Source organism: Emys orbicularis, chromosome 2, assembly GCF_028017835.1.
Source record: "Emys orbicularis isolate rEmyOrb1 chromosome 2, rEmyOrb1.hap1, whole genome shotgun sequence".
Classification (NCBI taxonomy): Eukaryota; Metazoa; Chordata; order Testudines; family Emydidae; genus Emys; species Emys orbicularis.
Window position 1 is genome coordinate 128,205,281 of NC_088684.1, and position 22,848 is coordinate 128,228,128.

At 43.8% G+C, this 22,848-nt stretch overlaps 1 pseudogene; it reads right to left on the minus strand.

The window, feature by feature from the left end:
* Nucleotides 1–16,513: 16,513 nt before the first annotated feature.
* On the minus strand, nt 16,514–16,693 carry LOC135875295 (U2 spliceosomal RNA; annotated as a pseudogene).
* Between the last annotated feature and the right edge of the window lie 6,155 nt (nt 16,694–22,848).

Here is a 22,848-nt window from a genome sequence, read left to right on the forward strand (position 1 = left end):
ATACATAGCTAACAATCTAAATAGATACAAAAAAGAAAGAGTGGGAGGGGAAACAGAAGCACAGAGAGTTTAAATGACTTGTTCAAGGCTGTACAGGAAACTAGAATCAGCAGAACTGGGACTATCACCCAATGCTCCTGACTCCCAACCCAACACCCTATCCACCAGACCCATGCTGCTTCCCTTCTGGCTGCTCTAACGTACACCTGGGCACACAGTGTACAGGTAAGTTTTATGCCACCTTTGGACACTTTCCCCATTGACTCGTGATGTGTGTTCCTCTGCCATAACACAGGATCTGTCTTATGAAAAGTATCCCTGTAATTAATGTTTTTTTTTCTGAGGTACAGTTTGCACAGTTATTTATATATCTATTTATCTCCTATGTGTTGTCTTTTCCCACACCCACTTTTTACAAAATTATTTTAAATGAAAATCAAGTACACCTAAGTAAAGGACAATAACTTTAAAATGTAATTGATCCTTCATACTCCTTTGGCTATAAAATTCAGTAGCTCTGAAAAGCTGTAAATGAAGCCCGCTAATCACAAAAGACAAGGCAACAATTGTCATTTTTTCTTAAAGATTAAAGCAATTACTTATTTACTGTGTAATATACCCACATTATCATTCACCCCTTGGCTATGCCTTCACAATCGTTATTCCAGTGTGAAATAAAATTGACAAAGGGAGTGATTTTTTTATACATGCAAATTACATGAATAATAATAATAGAAGCAGATAGTCATGACAACAATGCAGTTAGGAGCTGATCCAAATCCCACTCAAGTCAATGGAAAGACTCCCATTGACTTCAGTGGACTTTGGATCGAGCCTTAATTGCTCTTTCCATATCAACTCCATAACAGAAAATGCAGTGTCTCTCTATCATATTCCCAAAAGCACTCTGTTGTGAAGAGTCTCATGTGCTGGTTAACTGATTTTTTCAATCAGTTTCTTTCATTCATTCTTTCTCTCTGTTACTGTTACAGGCTCAGCTTTGTCTGAAGGATCTGAACAGAACCTTAAGGGCCCAATCCTCACAGGTACTGAGAGCCCTCAATTCCCACTGACTTTAATGTATCTCGCAGACCCCTGCTGTCCATATATAAGCTTGCTCATCTTCAGTGATAAAATAAACATGATCTTAATCTCAGCTAACTGGAGAGTTTTTAAAGATAACACACACACACTATGTTATACACATTCAATTCTGTTCCATGTTATTGGAGCCCTCTGATTGGAGACTTGTAAATTGATTGCTTTCCTCTTTATTCTGTAATTATGAGGTCTCCATTTGTTCCTTTACATCTCCAGTAATCAAGAATCACTAATGATTATCTCTGAGATAGTCAAAGAAGGCATCAGTCTGTCATTTTGATGATGACCTCAATCAGTTCATTTCTTTTAAAAAAGAAGCAAAAAGCTATATTTGGTGCAATGACCACTCAGACATTGGGCACTCACAACCAACTCAAAAGTACCTATTGTTTAGGAGCTTCAGAACATGCCAGACATTTATCCTGCCCTTTTATTTAAAATGAACGTATTTCTGTTTTGACACTAGGGTTGTAAAAGCAAATAGGATGCTGGAGAATGTTGAATTCTAATAGGTTTTTAATTCCAGAATTAGGCACTTTTACATGTTTAGATCAAAAATATAAAATCTCATGTCCACTCTTGTGTAACATAAATATGAGCATTTTACCTTACATTTCCATGTGTTCACTAATTTGGGTCGCTGAACCTCAGACACGTAGGGCCTGATTTTCAGCAGTACTGTACATCCACAGTTGGATCTGTGAGTGCCCAGTACCTCTGAAAATGAACCACTAAATATATTTAAGATTTGGGCACCCAAAACAATCAAATCCTTTTGAGAATTTTGACCTTCATTTATACTAATGAAAACATCCATCTGAGCAATTGGCTAATTCACTGTGACAAATCCTGAAGACTATACTCAGTCCTGTCTCAGGAAAGTCTCTCATTGGTTGCAATGGAAGTTTGACTTGTGTAAAGACTGATCATAATCTGAGTCCCAGAAAACATCCCCTTCTATGGAAATAGCTGTGGCGGAGAGCTTTGGTTAGGAAAACTGTGACATTTCTCTTGCAAGGGTCTTCCGGAATCACTCTGGGGAGAGAGAGGGAGTGAAGTTTGTCCCCTCGTTGAATGGACAGGGGATGGGGTTTGTCTGTCCCGAAAATCTGCCAATCTCCTAAGATTAGTGTAGATCTCAGCCGAACTGACTGAGGCATAGAGCCATCTCCAAGGAGGCCCCTATCTCCATACTGGCTTTTGTGATCTTTTTGTTCCTGGCACTGCATGTCCAATGGAACCCTGCTACCAGAAGGCAATCCTTTGGCTATGACTCCTTGTGAGAGTGCCCTTGAAGGGAATTTATCTAAGCATGGAGAGGATCCACAGGAAAAAGGATAATGCAGACTTGAGCTCTGTTACCCTTAACAAATACTGTAACCTCTTGAGGACGGTGAAAAAATACTGGGCAACTCCAAACTCCTTCCCCTGTTGCCTCTTGTTGCTGTGCAGAACCTAGGCCTCATAAGGAGCTCTTGGAAGGAGGGTGAGGGGGACAAAAAAATGTAGGTCTGAAGAAAGAAGAATGAGAGATAATGCCATGGAGGCAACTAACAAAACCCCCTCAACATCCCATCTACACACAGACCTGGCAGATAAAATCAGAGACTGAATAAGGAGTTTGGGGTTTGTCCCAGTGTAAAATTAAATTCGAGAAACTTAGTGCTACTAATTTAGTTCATTCTTGTGAATCAATACAATTCTATTTTGTTAATTTGTGTATTTGTTTACCATATATACCTGGTGATATTAGCAACTTTTAGTGCATCACCAGCAGGGCCCACACAGGCCAATTAGTGCGCAACACTCTGGTATGCACTCGAATTTATACCCCTCTAGGGCAGCCTAATGCACTCTGTAGACAAGCCCTGAGGTCACAGGTCAAATCCAGACTTAAACTGCAAATCAACATTATTTTCACCCCTGATAGCTCACAGTACACCATGACCTTCCAGCTTCTGCTAGTATTAGAGGAGTTCACTCCTAAGCAGTCACACTTTCAATCACAGTGATCAGGTTACACATGATGATTCCCCAGGTACTACTGCATGATAAAAAGGATCATTATTGCTCTTCCCTTTTCCTCCTTTCATACTATTTCTTACTGATTTGGTAATGGTATCTGCACAAATGTCTTTGCGTCTTTCATTGTCATCATTTTGCATTTCCCTACCCTCCTTTTTGGATAAGGTAAGATTAGCCTAATTATCCAGTAATGAAGATACATGTTCTGAGACTGGAATGAGATGGACCTGAGAGGTTTATACATCAAGGTTACTTTTACAGTGGCTAATACTGATGTAGGTAGGGAATCTTGTACTTTGCTGCAGCAGTAAAGGAATGTTCCCCAGCCTATCCTCCATTTAAGGGGACTCCAACATTAAGCATTATAAATGGATAATTTACTATTAATAATTACTTGTTTCATGCTGACAATGAGCTCAGCACTGTACAGTACATAACATGAAATACAATCTCTGCCCCCAAAGAACGTATATAAGAGTCAGGGTGATAAAGAGCCATATTGTGTATTTAGCAATAGCTGAAAGACCCTTTTCTTGGATATCATTTTTTGTTGATTTTTATTTTAAAATACACACATTCTCCTCTGCAATGTGCCTCTTTGCAATCCCAATTTAGTTTACCTTGTTCTTCATAGTAGCTGGCAGTGGAGAGGGTTATTTGAGCTACTACACTTAGTCTATATATTAAGACTGGCTATTGGGTTATCTAGCCATTACTCTATTTGGGAAAAAATGTTAGAAAGAAAAAAATAAATTTAAAGTAATTTCCCTTCAGCCCAATTATCGGTTTGATTCTAAACCATTTGAAATCAACAGACAGACTCACAATAACTTCACTGGGGTTTGGATTAGACCCTAGAGGCACTATTGTCAGCTAGTGAACTCCACTGTTGATTACAGCACAGTGATCCTATTTTCCAGAGGAAATAATCACGCAGGGACAGCTGCCCCAACATTTCATTCAACATGTAGCTTCTCTAGTGACCCTGAGTCTGCCAATGAGACTGTATTTCAGTTAGTTCCACAATGATGGTAGTCACCAGAGACTACCAATTCATTCTGCATAGGTCACTAAATATATCTCATGTTTTACAGCTGTTATCTGTCACCCACATAAATTATTGCCTAGCTAAACTACTGACTTAGTATTGTTGGATGAATCTTATACACACATGTATGGGGAAGCAGTCTAATGATATTAGCTAAGGCACTTACATCTGCTTCTTTGTGCTAATACTGCCTGGCATCTGTGAAGGCAGAACAGGTTCTCATCTAGTATGTTAACCTCATTAATTTTTCAAATAATCTCAGAGCAGAAAACATATGTCTCTTGGCTACTGCTTTGTTGTATATGCTGTCAACAATAATATTGATCACTGTTTTATTAGATAAACAATTTGGAATACTGTTAATTTTCAACTCTTTCAATGCACTGTGATACTTACAATACAGCATATGTGCACATACACACACATACAGGTATAATCAGTACGTTGGCAATCTATGGACAATAACTAAGTCAATTTACTCCTGACTAACAAAAGGAACCATTATTTGAAAAGAATTAATTTATAGTTATTTAATTGCATTCCATAACAATTTCAGCTCATCAAGATGACAAAGAAGCCATGCTGTATTTTAGATGTGTTTTCTCTGTTTATTTGCTTTTTATTTTCATTTGCACTTAAAATTTTGGCACCACAACATTTGATGAAATAAGACACCAGTTTTTCAATACATGCCACCTATTGTGTTATATTGGATGTTCTCATTATATTTTTTTTTCCAAATAATCACTAATGTTTATGTGAAAATGTAAGATTTTCAGTATTACTGCAGACTCAAAAGTACAGTCTCCTGGCATTTTGAATTTTAAACAGGAGGTGTTGGTACCTCGTTACTAGAGGATAATTGGATTTGGATAGACACAGTCATGGGGATGGTACTTCTTGTGCCTTTACATTTTCTTTTTTCTCTCATTCTGAAATAGAATTCACAAAGGGCTGGATTGTTCACAGTGAATCAGATTTGGGTTTAAATTGGAGATGGGTGGATTATTCACAGCAAATAATTTGTTCTACCAATGCAACCTTTTTTCCCCAATAAATTATCCATGAAGAGACTTTGATTTTTCTGAACTTGTTTGTTATTCAAAATTGTTTGCAAACATAAGTCAGCCTATGGATTGTTCTCAAACTATTTCCTTCCTCTGTTATACCTGTGGTGGAGAGTTGGGATAGGCAATGCTGGAAACTAAAATGAAAAAGTTGGTGCAGTAGGCATAAACCAAGGCTGAGATGTTCACTCTTAGTTCCATTGGTGGCATTTTGTAACGAGTCTCGAACATAAGGTGTCTGACAAAGGATCTGGACTCTGGTTCTTTGTGTCTTGATGTTTAATGCATGATTGTTGGCTAATAAAGTTAGTTTCATCAATGGCTTGTTATGAGCTGACTTTGCATATATAGCTGAGACTTGATTAGATGACCCATCATGACTGCTGTTGATACCACTGTCTGTAGACAAAGTTACTGCTTAGCCTGAGACAAAGGAGTGTTATGGAGGTGCTGCAGCTGCATATTTTTCATCTGATAGCACATACATTAGACCTTTTGTGATGCTAGATCTGTGTGTATGTGTCCATTAGAGCCAGTCAACATTTTTCAAATTATTTTTTCAATTGAAAACTGCACGTTATGCACATCTCTTTTCCAAATAAACAAACAAACAAACAAATAAATAACTTTTGAAAATGTTATCAGAATGTGTATTGTTTTTCATTCACTGTTTCCAAAATACTAAATTTTCTAACATGATTTTTTTAAAAGTTTCAAACAACAACAACAAAAACCAGATGACTAAGATGACAAAAATCATTTAAAATATTTCATATTTCGAAAATGGAAATGATAAAAGGAAAATGTTAATGAGAAATTTTGATAAAATGTTATAAAAAACAAAACAATAATTAAGACATCTTCATCAGTCTTTCCCCCCCACACACACTTTTCATCAAGTTCTAGTTTCTATCTTGTGTGGGATTACTACAATGGGGGGAAGATGGATTCTGGCTGGTGCATACTGTCATGAGAGGAGTAGCTCATGACTGTGAGCAGACTGTCAAGAAGCAAAGCAAAAATCCCAAACTGATTATATGTTCTATAATTAGGCTACGTCCTCCCTACGGGGGGGGGGGGGGGGAGTCGATTTAAGATACGCAAATTCAGCTACGCGAATAGCGTAGCTGAATTCGACGTAGCCGAGCTGACTTACCCCACTGTGAGGACGGCGGCAAATCGACCTCCACAGCTCCCCCGTCGACGGCGCTTACTCCTACCTGTGCTGGTGGAGTACAAGCGTCGATTCGGGGATCGATTGTCGCGTCCCGACGAGACGTGATAATTCGATCCCCGAGAGATCGATTTCTACCCGCCGATTCAGGCGGGTAGTGAAGACGTAGCCTTAGATTCACCAGTATCAAGTGTGAACTCCTAAAGCACCATAACAATCTTACCATGGAATCAGACAGACCCGTTGGGCCCTCCAGTCTATCTTGCCACCCAGTCAAGCTTGACTTTGAGATATATGGTCACTTACACCAAAAATCACATCAATATTCAGGTTACTCCCAGTCCCAAAAGACCAGGTCAACTGTACTCCAGATTTCAAACCAAAATCAACACTTGTAGCCAGTCATGTAATAAACTATTAAGTAGGGGGAAAATGAGATTTTTTTTATAATGTTAAATACAAAGGAAAACATACACACACAAATCAAGTACAATCTTAAGTAAAAAAAAGTAATAGAAGCTTATATAAGAAGCAAGCTTTTATGTCCTTTAGGGCTAATCCAAGCCATGCAACTTGAAGTGCTCTTGCTTATGTTTAGGAATCTTTCCCCCTCAGAGTCCAGATAGCATAAAGATACCAATTTCTCTTTAACAGGCATTTTTATTCCCTTCCCCCTGCATTCAAACTGTGATGGGATGCAGGATTGTCCACTTACCCTTTTCAGGGTGTGAGGGTAGCAATCAATGAAGCATTTGGCTACAATGGCCTGTCTGATATCTGTAGACCTTTTGTTGGGGAGGAGATATCACCTCTTGTGGTTGACTAGCATTTTCACACTTGGTAATGCTTCTCCCATGACTGTGGGGAATTTACAGTCTTAGTATAAAACACTTTTATACTACAGAGCAAACATTTAAACATTTCTTTACTACGTGAGGTATAGATATTATAAATAGGATTAATACATGCAGCATCATACAAGCATTCTATAAAGTCTAAACACATTCTTATAACTCTAATATCTACTCTAACAATGCTAACACACTGGTAAACCAGACCGGTTTCCAGCTATGCATTTATCAGTGTTCAGTAAGGCCCAGGGACTGCCAGAGTCCTGTTTGGGATTCCTACAGAGGGGTGAAGATGAGATTATGGCTGGTGTATACATTACCCTGCAGCCATGGGAAAGGATGTCCTTGCTGGGCTGACTAGCTTCTTCCCTGATGTGAGACTGGAGTCACTGAAGCTGATCATTTCAGTGTTCCTGTAGCTGATGCTTCTTCTGGATCAACTCAGGATTTCATGGCTGCAGTTTTGGCTGATAGAACAGAGCACATTTTGACTCCAGAAGCAGCAGGGTTGCCTACCTGAGAGCTCACTGGCCTGGGACTCAGGAGACCTGACTTCTATTCTCAGCTTTGCCACTAGCCTATTGGGTGACCTTGGGCAAGTCACTTCAGTGCTTTGTGTCTCAGTTTCTCCATCTGTAAAGTGGGATTAATTTGTTAAGTGCTTTGAGAGCTACTGAGGAAAAGTGTTCTGCAAGAGCTAGGTAGTATTATTATATTACTATTTGGACTAGGGACAGATGTCAGGGAGATGGAGATTATACCATTGTCATAGACCCAGTTTTACACTTTTAGGGCCTCAATCCATCAAAGCACTCACACATATGCTTAAAATCTTTATTTCACTTTGTAAATAAAAATCACCTGCATCAGGCCAGAGCTTTCTACTGCCATGGAAGGGACAAATACTGACTCTAAGGCTTGGTCTACACTTACCCCCCAATTCGAACTAAGGTACGCAACTTCAGCTACGTGAATAACGTAGCTGAAGTTCCAAGTACCTTAGTTCGAACTTACCTCAGTCCACACGTGGCAGGCAGGCTCCCCCGTCGACGCAGTGGTTCCCCCGTCGACGCCGCGGTACTCCTCTCGTCTAGCTGGAGTACCGCAATCGACGGCGATCACTTCCTGGTTCGACTTATCGCGTCCAGACAAGACGCGATAAGTCGAACCCAGAACTTCGATTCCCAGCCGCCGAACTAGCGGCTGGGTGTAGACATACCCTAAGTTACAGCCAGTATTGCTAACTGACATTAGTGAATACTTTTTTATACAGTGTTCCCTGAGCCCCGAATTAGACTGTCAAGAGACAGATTAGTTTCACAATGCTCATGATGTGATGTTGCAAGAGAAATCCTGTTTAATATGAGATGAAATGCAAGTTCAGACGTTCAGTCTATGAGTTTGGCTGAAGATTGAATGGGGCATATCTATCATTCAGTTTATGAGTGAGCAGCTCTAAGTCAGAATGCCATTCATACTTAATAACACCACAGCATGATGGAAACCTAGTTGACTGTAGATTATCTGTCACACGCTCTTGGTGGAGTAGGCAGGGCTGGCTGCATACAGCTGTTTGTCTCAGATTTGGATTGTAGACATAGGTCAGCACATGTGTGTGCACACCTTGTACTCAATCTTTCATAGACAATTAGTTTTTGGGATAGGGTTTCCTATGTAGTACAGCACCACTCTTGCTGAGATCTGCTAGCTGTCATCTCCTCCAGGCACATGTTGGAGGTGTGTACATAGCAAAAGGCACAGATTCTTGGGCCAGAGCACTCACCAATGTACTTCCACCTGAAGAAGGATGCAGCGCTGCCTCCTCCTGCCGCCTCTTTTAAAAAAAAGTCCAATTATACTATAAAAAGTACTAGAAGTTTTTTCTCTGGCCTCTACATTTTAACCATGTACACTTCCATTCTTTACATGGAAAAAAAATGGAATTAAATTACCTTGAATATAGACAACTATTCAGGTATAGTCTATAATGGATTTTTGGTTTTATTATTAGTGAAGGTCATACAGAAATTTTGCTTTACCCAGTTGGCTTCTAAAATATTGAAGGTTAGAATTATTTCCCCATCTCAGAAGTTCAAGAACAGCACATAAGGACCAAAGAATGCTCCAGTCTCATTAATTAATCAAGTCATGTCACAGCAGATCTTGTTAATCCATCCTCAGAGGAAACTCGAATGATGTTTCAATTCTCTATGCAAGAATAGACAGAACAGTGAATGGTGATAATGCTATACAATTACAGAGAGATGGCAGCATTGGTGCCACCAGAAATTAAACTAAATTATTTTTTTCCCCTCCAGCATCTCAAAGATTTTTTTATTTTATTTTATCTTTGTGAACTAATCCATTCAAAGGACACTAGAAGAATTTTATGTTGATGCTGAATATTCCAAGGTGTTGGTATGAGGGGCATATGAGAAAATAAGATGAGCTATTAAATTTTAAGTCACTTTGTGGTACAAGACTGAGAAAAATGTTTTGCCCATTACTGTATCCGTTTCAAGTAATGAGAGAAAAATGTGTATGTTGGCAGGATTGGGTGGGGTGGAAGAAAGGGAAGAAAAGTAAAAGCTGCTATGTATTTTCTTCTAGTTAGAAGCCCTCTTTTTCTATAGTAACAAAAAGATACAATAACTAAGTACAGCAGTTAAGCTAGCTGAAGTACAGTAGCTTATATTTCCATCCTTAATAAATCTTCAAACTCATATACTTGACAACCAAATACTTAAGAATGTATTTAACTTTTAGCGTATGCGTAATTCCATTGAAGTCCATGAGGTTCCAGTAAGGTCCATGGGATTATTCATGTGCTTAAAGTTAAGCATGTGTTGAAGCAGTTAGCTGGATTTGGGCAATTTGTAGAATCGAGCCATACACACAGAGAAAGAGAGAGAGAGAGAAAGAGAGAGAGTACTGAAGAGGATATGCTCTATAGATTGCTGAGTACGTTCACAGTTCTCATGTGGGACATAAGTGCTGCAAAGTCCTTGAATTGGCCCTGTGCACATGAATGAATTTCACCTGTTATAAAGCAAGTATGCTGTAAAATAATAAAAAATCCCAGTGAGTGTATAATTGATGCACTGATCACATTTCAGAGTCTATATCCAAACTTAAATTTTCTTTCCCAGCCTTGCCTAAGGCTTTCTTATACCGTTGAAGTTAGATGTAATTGGGCAGTTGTGTGGGACAGTGTAGTAAAGAAGGCTTTCATTCCAATGTTAAATATGAGAAGAGCGCAGGTGTACTGATGACAGTTTTATATGGAAATTAACAATATGCTAGAACAGAGTTGCAGCTACAGCATGCTTTGATCCAAAAATCATTGATGTCAAAGGAGAGACTCCATCAGCTTTGGATCTGACTCCAAATGAGTTATCACTGTTGAAATATAGGGTAAAATCTTGGCCGCAGTGAAATTGATGGCAGAACTCCTATTACCTTCTATTCCATCCATCAATCTTTCACAGAGAGTTGTCCATAATCTACAGATTTAAATTTCTTTCCCACCTATCACTTCCCCTGTACAAGTCAAACTCACCTGCATTTCTTCCATTAGTCCCAATCTTTCTAAAACAGCTATTGAATCCTCTGAAGCCCTGTATCATTTCATTCCAGTACATTTGTCTCTTCAGCAGAAATAGAACTGCATAAATCATGCAACAAAGTTTCTGTGAGTACTTGTTCAAATTTGTAATTGAATTCACTTTGGCTGTGCTTATAACCCTTTTGTATTTGTATATTGCAAATATTTATGCAATTGAGTCTTTGTGTCATAACTGTTCTTGATGGGTGAAATTCAAACCCCACATACAAATACTTACTGAGTCCAAATTTTAAATTCACATGCGTGAATATTCTCACCAGAAATGCTTGTACACTCCTCTTTTCAGGGACCAAAAAAGCAAAAAAAGCAAAAACAAACAAACAAACAAACAAACAAAACCCATGTGATCTACGTGAGCAATCAGAATTTACCAAGATCGCTGAAACAATTTAGCCAGCTGGTGTCTCTGGGAAAAGCCTAATTGATTTCATCAGCTAAGGATCTGGACATGAAGATCCCAGCCAGTTCACTGTGAACAAACCCATAGGGTTTAAATGTTTAGCAGAAAAAGCCATTGAAAACGTATAAAAACTGAACAAATTTGAGAAGACAGTGATCAGCTCCAAGATGTTCCACGATTAGAAAATGAGACTAAATTTGTTGCATAATTACTCACTGTGAACAATTTACTCAGTTCTGTTCAGGAATACAAATTTTATTAAGATAATGTTTAAAAAAAAAATGGTACAGAGTTTAAGCATAGAAGTTTCTTGTTATCAGGGAAAAACTTACAGATTATCAAGGGGTGCGAAGTTGCTTTAAGATCAGGTGGATTAAGGAATACATAATCTGCAATATCCCTGATTGGGGGTAAATCATTGACAGGTCAAAATACAGACATGGAGATGTGAGGGTATGTTGTTCATATAATGGCTATGTTCAGGTGTGGCGTATAGTGAGTGGATATGATGATGAGGATGGATTGACCTCCTTTGATGAGATTTAATTTCAGTGAGTTTATGGTTCCAGTTCATATGGTCCAACGGACAAAGTCTCTCCGTCCCTTTCTCGTAGTCGAAGCACGATGTCACTCCGGCTCACGCCTCCTGGTACTGTCGGTGGCCGGTGACGTGTTCGATGTAGATGTCCCTGGACCATCGGATGGTGTCTGAGACCATGAGGCGCCGCATGAGCCGTGCGTACCGTTGACCAATCCTGCAGGTCCACAGCACATGCTCGTTGCAGGGGTCCCAGGCACCCAGGGCTCCGACGATCAGGGTGTCCATCTGCACCTTGTAGCCCTTCGCTGTCAGGGTGTTGGCTGGGGGCGTACTTTTCCAGCTTATGTGCTTGGGCTTCATGAAAGGCCGGGGTCCTGTTCTCAAAGGGCACCATGATGTCGATGAAGATGATCTTTTTCTGGGCCTCATCAGTGACGACGACTTCAGGTCGCAGCTGGCTGTCAGTACCTGGGATGGTGCAGTTCACTGAGACCTCCCCATGAACAGTGCAATGGCTTTCACCAAGTGGCTCTGGATGGCGTTGTGGCGCAGCTGCCAGGCTCTGGAGTGGGGTTTGCAGCTGCACATGACGTGGGGCAGGGTCCTGTTGGAGTAGCCGCACTTCCTGCAACACTTGTCTCAGTTCCCGTGGTGGATGGCTCCGTTGAGCAGGACGCAGTTGAGCTGGGCACAGTGGATGACCCGCCAGTCAGTGAAACGGGTGAAGCTACCCCAGCAAGGAAGTGGTTGCTGATGTCCCACTTGCTGGTTAACTCAAAGGCTTTACCCTGGTCCGGTTTACGCTTCAGGGTTTCCACATACAGCAAGTGGACGGCGGCCTTCAGGATCCTCTTCAGCAAGCCCTTGGCGCTCGGGGTGACGATGGTATTGTCGTCGGATCTGAACTGTGGCACCAGGACTCCCAGCTCCTGGCACTCCTCGCACCACTCCCAGCGGCAGCCGATGCGCTTCCCCAGGCAATGTGACGTTGCGAGCACGGGACCACAGTGAAGCAATGTTGTGCCCATCCCGTCCGAATTCACCATCTAGGGAGCTGCTCAGGAAGGTGGTTGGTTGGAGGGGGCTCTTCCGATCCACTTCTTTGTCATGTCACGCAGGGTGTTCGCCACGATGTTTCTTACCGTGGCGTCGGGACACGTCAGGAGGTGGAGGGCGTGGGTGATCACTGTGATGTCGCACAGGTCGCCCATGCAGGGGACATTGGCGCAGCCATGCCTGTGGGCGATGTAAACCAGCTCGTTGCTGGCTCTCTAGTGAAGGAACAGCCACTTCTTCACCAGCTGCCGGGCGATCTTGTCTGCCTTGCTGAGGGACACCTTTGCCACAACGGATCCCCTTAGGCATTTATCTTCTGCCACGGTGCCAGCAGGGAGGCGTTGATCTTGCTAACATCCTGCAAGATCTCCTGGATGGTATCCTCGGGTGTCTGCCGGACACGGAAACAAATCAGCGTGCCCAAGTGCTGGTACGACTGCCCCTCTGCCAGGGGGATGACGGGCTCACTCTGGATCTGGAACCCCGTTGCCTGCACCAAATCCCTTTTGCTGCCATCAGTGTGGAGAGTTGCGCACTTCTTTGCATTGAAGTGGAGCCCCATCCAGTTGGCAGCTCAACTGGTGGCATCTAGCATACCTTGGGGTCTCTCTGGGTCATCCGCAGTCAGGACCAGGTCATCTGCGTAAGCCAGGACGCTCACCCTCTCACTGTGAAAGTTGAAGCCATCTGTGCCATTGGAGTTCACTCACAGCAACGGCTCCATGGTGAGGTTAAAGATTATGGGGCTGAGGGGACAGCCCTGCTTTACTCTGCTCTGGATCGGGATCTCAGCGGTCTCCCCTTCAACCGAGTGGATGGTGGTGCTGCACCCCTTGTACAGCTCTCGGATCTCATGAAGGAAGTTCTCTGGCATCCCGAACTCCTGGAGTGGGGCAAAAATGTGGCGGTGGGGCATGGACCCAAAGGCATTAGCCAGGTCGAGCCACGCTACCGCACACTGCCTCCGTGCCCTTCTGGCCATTTAGATGGTGGTTTGGAGGACGAAGTTGTCTTTGTAGCATCCCTCGCAGGACATGAAGCCTTTCTGGATGGAGCTGATGGCTCCCCTGCTCACCGACCACTCCGCGATCCTCAAGGTCAGACAGCTGACATACAGCTTGTACAACGTAGAGCAGAGGGTAATGGGCCTCCAGTTGCTGGGGTCGTCCTGCTCGCCCTTCTTGTACACCAGCACCATCATGGCCTTCTTCCAGGAGCTGGAAGTCCAGCAGAACCGCTGGCACTGGTTGAAGAGCGTGGCGAGGACCCGGCAGCCAGAGTCTTGCTTTTTCAGGAGGCTGTAGGGGATACCGTCTTTCCCAGGAGCTGTGTTTTTTGTTTTTGAGAGTCTGGCCATCACTTCCTTGGGTGTAAAGTCAGTCTCCAGGACACCTGTGTTGTCAACACGGGGCAGGGGGCGGAGGCACTCTGGGCGCTGCGTGTCGTTCCAGGCTATGCGGTCAAATACATCATTAAAGTAGCTGTAGAGACGCTCAGATGGGATCGTGCAATAGGACGAAGGCCCATCTAGGATCTCCCTCATGGCCTTGGAGTGGTTCGCCCAGTACAGTTTTTGGATCCTGGAAGTCACTGTTGCATCATAGCGGCGGCTGGTGTTTCTACTTCTGACTCCCTGGTGGTGGTGTTGTGGTTCAGAGCAGGCATTCTATGGACAGGCGGGGCATTCTCCTGATTCGAACTCCTCCTGGGAGTGATTTCCGCAGACAACTCTTGGGTGAGCCTATCTACAAGGTGGTCAAAGTCGTCAAAGGAAGCTGCCTCTTGTAGCTCCTCGGTCCAGGCGGCCCTCACCATCGGCCACTGGTCCTCAGGGTCCTCGACCTCGTCCGATGCAGGTTTGAGCCTGCTGAGTGGTTGGCCTGCCATCTCTCTCGTGGGTCAGGATTCCCTTCAGTTGAGTGCTGGGTGGAATCTCTGGTGGGATCTTGGCATTGCTAGTGGTCGGAGATACGTGGTCTGGCTTGGGGGTTGCTGGGACACTGCCGGTCCTTCTACGAGTGGCTGCTGCCTGGGTGGTTGCTGCTAGAGCGTGAAATCTCCTGCAGGCAGTGTCCAGCAGGATGGACTTGGGGGCTGTACTGGTCCGTCTGGCAATGAAGGCCTGGTGCTTTGGTATGGTGGTGGAGCTGGTTCCTCCAGTGATGGCTGGAGTTTGCAGGGCGGTCTGAGGCATGGCACTGGCTCCTCTGACAGCTGGAGCTGGCAGGGCGATCTGAGGCATGGTGCTGGCTCCTCCGGCGGTTGGAGTTCACAGGGCAGTCTGAGGGGCGGTGCTGGCTCTGCTGGCGATAGGATCTTGAGCAGCTATGCGCGGTGGGGCGCTGATCCTTCTGGGGATGGGGACATGCTGGACAGGTGGTGAGGCAGCACTGAGTCGTCTCAGCATGGAGATCTGCTTGGCAATATGCGAGGGTGAGGCAGGCCTCCTGCTGGCGAGGACCTGGGTGATGTTCCCCGAGGAAGCAGGTACCTTGTCGATCGCATAATCCCGTTCCGCTGGCCTGGCGACTGGGGCAGGCTTCTTCATGGCAGCTTGCAAGGTCGGCTTTCTCTGTTGAGGCTCAGGAGCAGCAGGCCGCTGAGCAGCAGGAGATCTGGGAGCCAGGGCAGGAGACTGTGTTGTTCCCTTGAGGCGTTTCTTGCAGGCGACTTGGTGTGTCTTGCATTACTTCTGCGGGAAGGGCAGGCTGCAGAGGGCGCAGCTGAAGCAACCCATTTGCTGCAGCATCTCTTCAGGTACCTGGTGACGCCACTGAGAAGGTGGAAGCTTTGGGGTGGGGAGCAGACGGGGCAGATGAGCATGTCCACAGTGAGGGGATACTGCTGGTATGGTGTCCTCATTACCTTGCAGCGGTGTGTGTGTGTGTGTGTTCCAGCAGCATTGGCGGTATTGCTGGCTGGTTCTCCCTGCTGTGAGTAGGTGGGGTCGAGATATCCAGCTGCGTGGGCAATCCGGCAAGGTCCTGGGGTCCCTCTGGGTGGTTTCTGAGGCTGGGCAGGCATCCGGCGAGGCGCTGGTGACCCTCTGGGTGGTCTATGGAGCGATGCTGGTCCTGTCTGTGGAGATTCCTCCCTGGATGGTGTGTACAGCAGAGAGAGCACCACCAGCGTCAGGGTCCTGGGCAACTGGGGGGGGTGGGAGGTGGTCGCCTTGGAGCATCTTGCAGATGGAGAGCGGGGGGGCTGTTCGTCGTCGGCTGCTGAAGAGCAGGGGGACTTACTGTAGGTGGCTGGTGCTGCTGGAGAGCGGGGGGAGGGAGCTTTTCCCTGGCGTCTGATGGAGAGTGGAGGGGGGGCTGTCCCCCGGCAGTTTCTGGAGAGCAGGGGGGCTGTCCCTCAACTGCTGGTGCTGCTGGGGAGAGGGGGGGATGTTCCTTCTGGTTGTGATGTCCCAACAGACCGGCCTCAGGATGCAGGATCTTTCTGGAGCGGCATCTCGGGGGGGATCCTTCGAGGAGGCACTGTTCTTCCCCTTTGCGCTGCTGGTCTGCGATGTCCTGGAGGTGCCGAGAATCTTCTTCGCAGTCATTGTTCGAGAGACCTTCCATGGAGCAGCAGCAGAGGCGTTACCGGGTGCAGATGGCAGTGTCTCAGGAGCAGAGAGAGGATTTTCTTTCAAAGTAGCAGCAGCAGAATACATCTTCAAAGCATCATCGATTTTTTCAAAAATAGCAACAACAGAATCCATCTTCAGAGCAGATGTTGCAGGTGTCCATCAAAAGAAATTAAACTGATAAGGATAGGTACTATACTTGATCTTAGCTCCAAGGAGCCGAGAAGTTCTGTTCAGGAATACTACAATTGTCCTCATTCTTGGCCCTCAAACCAAGTTTCCTTAGCTGCTGCTTCCAAGAATATCACTTCAATCATGACTAATTCATTAGCTTAATCAGCTGCCCCATTCTAACACACTTAAATTTAATCATCCAGTTCCTTCATTCCTAAGTGTTTCCTCACTGGGTGGTTTAGGAACACAAACATACAGCCTATCCAAATGGCCTACTGATTACATAGTTCTGTTACACCAGGTTCTGATCTCCTTCTGTATCACCAGCTAAACAGAGTCCTATTGAGGAGTGGGGTAGCAAATTACAAGGAAACTGCAGGGTACTGCAAAGCCTAGTATCAGAGCCAATGCTAGGCAAAAGGAAACTAAGGGTATGTCTACACTACCCGCCGGATTGGCAGGCAACGATCAATCCAGCGGGGATCAATTTATCAGGTCTAATCTAGACGCGATAAATCGACCCCGAGCGCTCTCCTGTGGACTCCTGTACTCCAGCACTGTGAGAGGCACAGGCAGAGTCAACGGGGGAGCAGCAGCAGTCGACTCACCGCGGTGAAGACACCACGGTAAGTCGATCTAAGTACGTCGACTTCAGCTATGTTATTCACATAGCTGAAGTTGTGTAACTTAGATTGATCTCCCCCCCAGTGTAGACCAGGGCTAAGCAATTGCTTAGGGGTCCGAGCAGCTATTTGCTTTTTCATTAGAACTTGCCTGTTTTAGTATGGTGCATTGGGCGGAATATTCCTGCTTAGGACCCTCAATGGGCCAGCACCACCAATGCCTAATATTGGTGATATGTAGATTGCACTTTCCCCTATGAATGAATTCTGAGCTACGCTACTGTCAATCTGGAAAAAAATCATCTTTGATGTAACCCCATAGATTACAATGGAATCACATTGGGTATATATTTTGTCCCTATACAGAAAGTGCTGGTATCCTTCCTCTGCTGCTGCCTCCATTAATTGCATCTCAACAAACAGTCTATGTTTTGTTGGTTGGCCCTTTCCTCAGAAACTCCTCTGGGTCATTCCCTTTCACCCCTCCCCCCCCCCCCGGCCTACAACCCTTTTCCACACTCCAACCTCTTCAGCAGCCCTGCCAGTCTTTCTAATTTAGGCATTTATACAGGGCTCACCATTGTGGAATTGGAGTGCTTGACTTATTCTTCTTGCCCTAACCCTCATCTACCTCACACTCCAATTAACCCACCAAACCCTTCTCTAGCTCTTGCTCAGGTGTGTGTGTGTGGTGCCTCACAACAAGCCTCTTTTATATAGTAGGCGAAGGCCCAGCAGCCAGTGGAGGGAAGAAGGGAGCCACTTGCATCTGCAGCTCCCAAGTGACCTATGATTGGGTTGTAAGCTCCTCAGCCAGTCTGGGATCCATGCCTTTGTCCAATTCTGAAACCAGACAGTGAGTACTCATCTTTCTGGCCATGTCACACCCAAATGCCACTGAATGTCCATCAATATGTGTACTCCAAGCTTCCCCTCTGAAATTCTCAGGAGCACCCACCTTTTGTTACACCCTTATTTAAACACGCAGCGGGGACTTGTGCACACATGGTTGTTTGAAAATGCAGTCCCTAACCTGGGTGTGCGACTAAAATAGGCATAAGACCCTTACCTACCTTCTATGGGTGTTATAAGTCTTTGAAGTCGTGTTTTCAAAGTGCACTGAAATCCACAATACAAGGCACCATAAAATATTAAAAATAAAATCTGCTTGTGACACAGCGGATCCTTGGCAAGGGTCTCCTGTTCTTTGCAAACAGCTCCCAACTCTGACCTGACAAACTCATTACATCAAACACATCCTACAGGATATTTCTTCATGGAGAGTAACATGAATGGTATCTACACAAAGCTGATAACTTGTCAAGGTCATAATTTGTCAAGACTCAGAACCACTGTGAAATGTATCTACAGGTAATATTTAAGGAATACTGTATTGGTATTGAAAGTATACTTTATGGACTTGGAATAAAAACACTGCTCTACAGCCAAAATGCTTCTGAAATAAATGTAGTCAAACTTTACTAATTCTGGGTCACTGAGAATGAAAATGATGCTTAAAATTGTTGATTGGCTCTAGTTTTCAAGATATGCTATTCGGTCAGTATATACGATCCTTGACTTGGGAATGGCGGAGGATAAGTGAGTTATAAAGGGAAGGGATCTCAATTTAAACCAGAAATGACTAAAATACATCTTTGACAGGATCTATGAATAAATCTATGACTGGGTTTGGACAGTACTTGCTTTTTAGGCAAAACAATGAATGATGCAATCTGAAGCTGGTATTGCGTCATACATGATATGAATTGCATCATGTTATTCCTAGAAGTCATGGATGATGCAATCATAACGAAGCTTACATCACTCTGCTGAACAAATTGCCCTATATCAGCTCTAGAAATCATATAGTGTCGTGCTCTCTTATTTGTCAGTGTTTGATTTTGCAAAGGGACACATTTCTGTTTAGCCAAAGTGAGCAGAGATGCCTCGTACTTGTGTGAACGGTGCAGATAACTTCTGCTATGTTTGTGGTGAAGTGACTTCTGCATCACAAAAGCGCAGTATAACCACTGTGGGTAAGAAAGCCTATCACCTTTATTTTGGCTACAAAATTGGAGATCAGGACAAGAGGTGGGCCCCACACATATGCTGCAACACTTGTGCAACAAATCTTCACCAGTGGTTGAACAGGAAAAGGAAATCTATGCCTTTTGCAGTGCCAATGATTTGGAGAGAGCCAACAGATCATACCAGCAATTGTTACTTCTGCATGGTGCCTCCAGTTGGGAAAGGTGTGTCAAAGAAGAAAAAGTGGACTGTGCATTATCCAAACATTCCATCAGCTATACGCCAAGTACCCCACGGAGAAGGACTGCCGGTTCCTGATGCACCAGAATCATTCTCACTTGAGTCAGACGAGGAAGAGGAAGAGGATGAAACTTCTGGTCCTGAACCATCAATGTCACAGGACCCACATTTTCTCCCATCCTCCTCCTCTGAACCACACCTCATAACACAAGGTGAACTGAATGACCTTGTCAGGGATTTGGAACTACCCAAGAGTAAGGCAGAGCTGTTGGGCTCCAGACTACAGCAGTGGAATCTCCTGGCAGGTGATGTTAGGGTTTCCATGTTCCATGACCGTCAAAAGGATCTTGTTCCATTCTTCTTCATGGAAGGTGATCTTGTAGCCTGCAACAACATCGATGGTGTGGTGGCAGCCCTCAACTTCGTTCACGATCCAGATGAGTGGAGACTGTTCATTGATTCATCGAAGACGAGTCTTAAAGCTGTTTTACTGCATAATGGCAATGTTTTGCCATCAATTCCAGTTGATCATGCAGTCCATAGGAAGGAAACCTATGACAACATGAATCAACTTTTGAGGTGCATAAACTATGATCAACATCAGTGGCAGCTTTGTGGCGATTTGAAGGTTGTTGCTCTCTTGCTTGGTCTGCAGACTGGATACACAAAGTACTGCTGTTTTCTCTGCCAATGGGATAGTCGTGCAAGAGATTCCCACTACATCAAGAAAGATTGGCCAGTCCGACAGTCATTGGAGCCTGGGAGGAAAAGTGTTCAGCATCCACCACTGGTTGAATCAAGGACAATTTTGTTACCACCCTTACACATCAAGCTGGGTCTGATGAAGAACTTTGTCAAGGCCATTGACAAAACACAAACAGCTTTCAAATACTTCCGTGGAAAATTTCCAAGGTTAAGTGAAGCTAAGATAAAGGAAGGTGTCTTTGTTGGTCCTCAGATTCGTGAACTTCTTCGAGATGATGCATTTGACCATGCACTGCGTGGCAAGGAAAAGACGGCATGGAAAGCCTTCCAGTTAGGGGCAATCAATTTTCTCGGAAACAACAAGGCAGACAACTACAGGTTGTTGGTGGAAAACCTCCTCAAGGCATACAAAATCCTTGGTTGCAACATGTCATTAAAGATACATTTTTTGCACTCTCATCTAGATTTTTTCCACCGAACTGCAGAGCAGTGAGCGACGAGCACGGCGAGCGATTTCACTAGGACATTGCAACAATGGAGAAACGCTATCAGGGCAAATGGAGCCCATCAATGCTTGCAGACTATTGCTGGACAGTGACAAGAGATGCTCCATTTAATGAATACAAGAGACAAGCCAAGAAGCGCTGAGTAGACACTGAATAGGACTAAACTATGTACATAATAGTTTTTTGCCTTTTGTTTCATAATAAATTTTATTTATATAACCCTTTTGCTGATTTTTAAAGTGTTACATAAACAGGACAGGTGAAATATTATCATGTAAAGCAACCATAAACACATGAAAAGACCTAGGTTTACAATTTATGATTAAAACTCTACTATCTACACAATATACATAGACCTAAAATGTAAAAACTTAAATATCTTAGAAACAGTAGCCAATCAGTTGTTTTAATTGTCATATTTGAATTCAGCACATCAAAATACATAATAAATAGCACATTTTATCTCTGAAGCAGACGACTTTTCAAAAATTGTAGACCAGTGAAATTAGTCACCAGGGTAATGTGTCTCAGGAATTACCCATTCAATTAAGAGGGTTTCATCCCCCTGTCCTTGGAGATCCAGTGAGGTAATGTAAGGTTCTATTGTCTGCCTTTGCAACATCCCAGCAACAGTCAATTGAAAACCATCAAAGACAACTGCAAACAATCAAAACCATATGAAGGTGAAAAGGAACATTATACATTAGAAGCAAGAGGAAGACCAAAGACAGGGTAGGCCCACTGCTCAGTGAAGAGGGAGACACAGTAACAGAAAACTTGGAAATGGCAGAGATGCTTAATGACTTCTTTGTTTCGGTCTTCATCGAGAAGTCTGAAGGAATGCCTAACCTAGTGAATGCTAATGGGAAGGGGGTAGGTTTAGCAGATAAAATAAAAAAAGAACAAGTTAAAAATCACTTAGAAAAGTTAGATGCCTGCAAGTCACCAGGGCCTGATGAAATGCATCCTAGAATACTCAAGGAGCTAATAGAGGAGGTATCTGAGCCTCTAGCTATTATCTTTGGAAAATCATGGGAGACGGGAGAGATTCCAGAAGACTGGAAAAGGGCAAATATAGTGCCCATCTATAAAAAGGGAAATAAAAACAACCCAGGAAACTACAGACCAGTTAGTTTAACTTCTGTGCTAGGGAAGATAATGGAGCAAGTAATTAAGGAAATCATCTGCAAACACTTGGAAGGTGGTAAGGTGATAGGGAATAGCCAGCACGGATTTGTAAAGAACAAATCATGTCAAACCAAACGGGTAGCTTTCTTTGATAGGATAACGAGTCTTGTGGATAAGGGAGAAGAGGTGGATGTGGTACACCTAGACTTTAGTAAGGCATTTGATACGGTCTCGCATGATATTCTTATCGATAAACTAGGAAAATACAATTTAGATGGGGCTACTATAAGGTGGGTGCATAACTGGCTGATAACCATACTCAGAGAGTTGTTATTAATGGTTCCCAATCCTGCTGGAAAGGCATAACAAGTGGGGTTCCTCAGGGGTCTGTTTTGGGACCGGCTCTGTTCAATATCTTCATTAACGACTTAGATATTGGCATAGAAAGTAAGCTTATTAAGTTTGCGGATGATACCAAACTGGGAGGGATTGCAACTGCTTTGGAGGACAGGGTCATAATTCAAAATGATCTGGACAAATTGGAGAAATGGTCTGAGTTAAACAGGATGAAGTTTAACAAAGACAAATGCAAAGTGCTCCACTTAGGAAGGAAAAATCAGTTTCACACATACAGAATGGGAAGAGACTGTCTAGGAAGGAGTACGGCAGAAAGGAATCTAGGGGTTATAGTGGACCAAAAGCTAAATATGAGTCAACAGTGTGATGCTGTTGCAAAAAAAGCAAACATGATTCTGGGATGTATTAACAGGTGTGTTGTAAGCAAGACATGAGAAGTCATTCTTCCGCTCTACTCTGCTCTGGTTAGGCCTCAGCTGGAGTATTGTGTTCAGTTCTGGGCACCGCATTTCAAGAAAGATGTGGAGAAATTGGAGAGGGTCCAGAGAAGAGCAACAAGAATGATTAAAGGTCTTGAGAACATGACCTATGAAGGAAGGCTGAAAGAACAGGGTTTGTTTAGTTT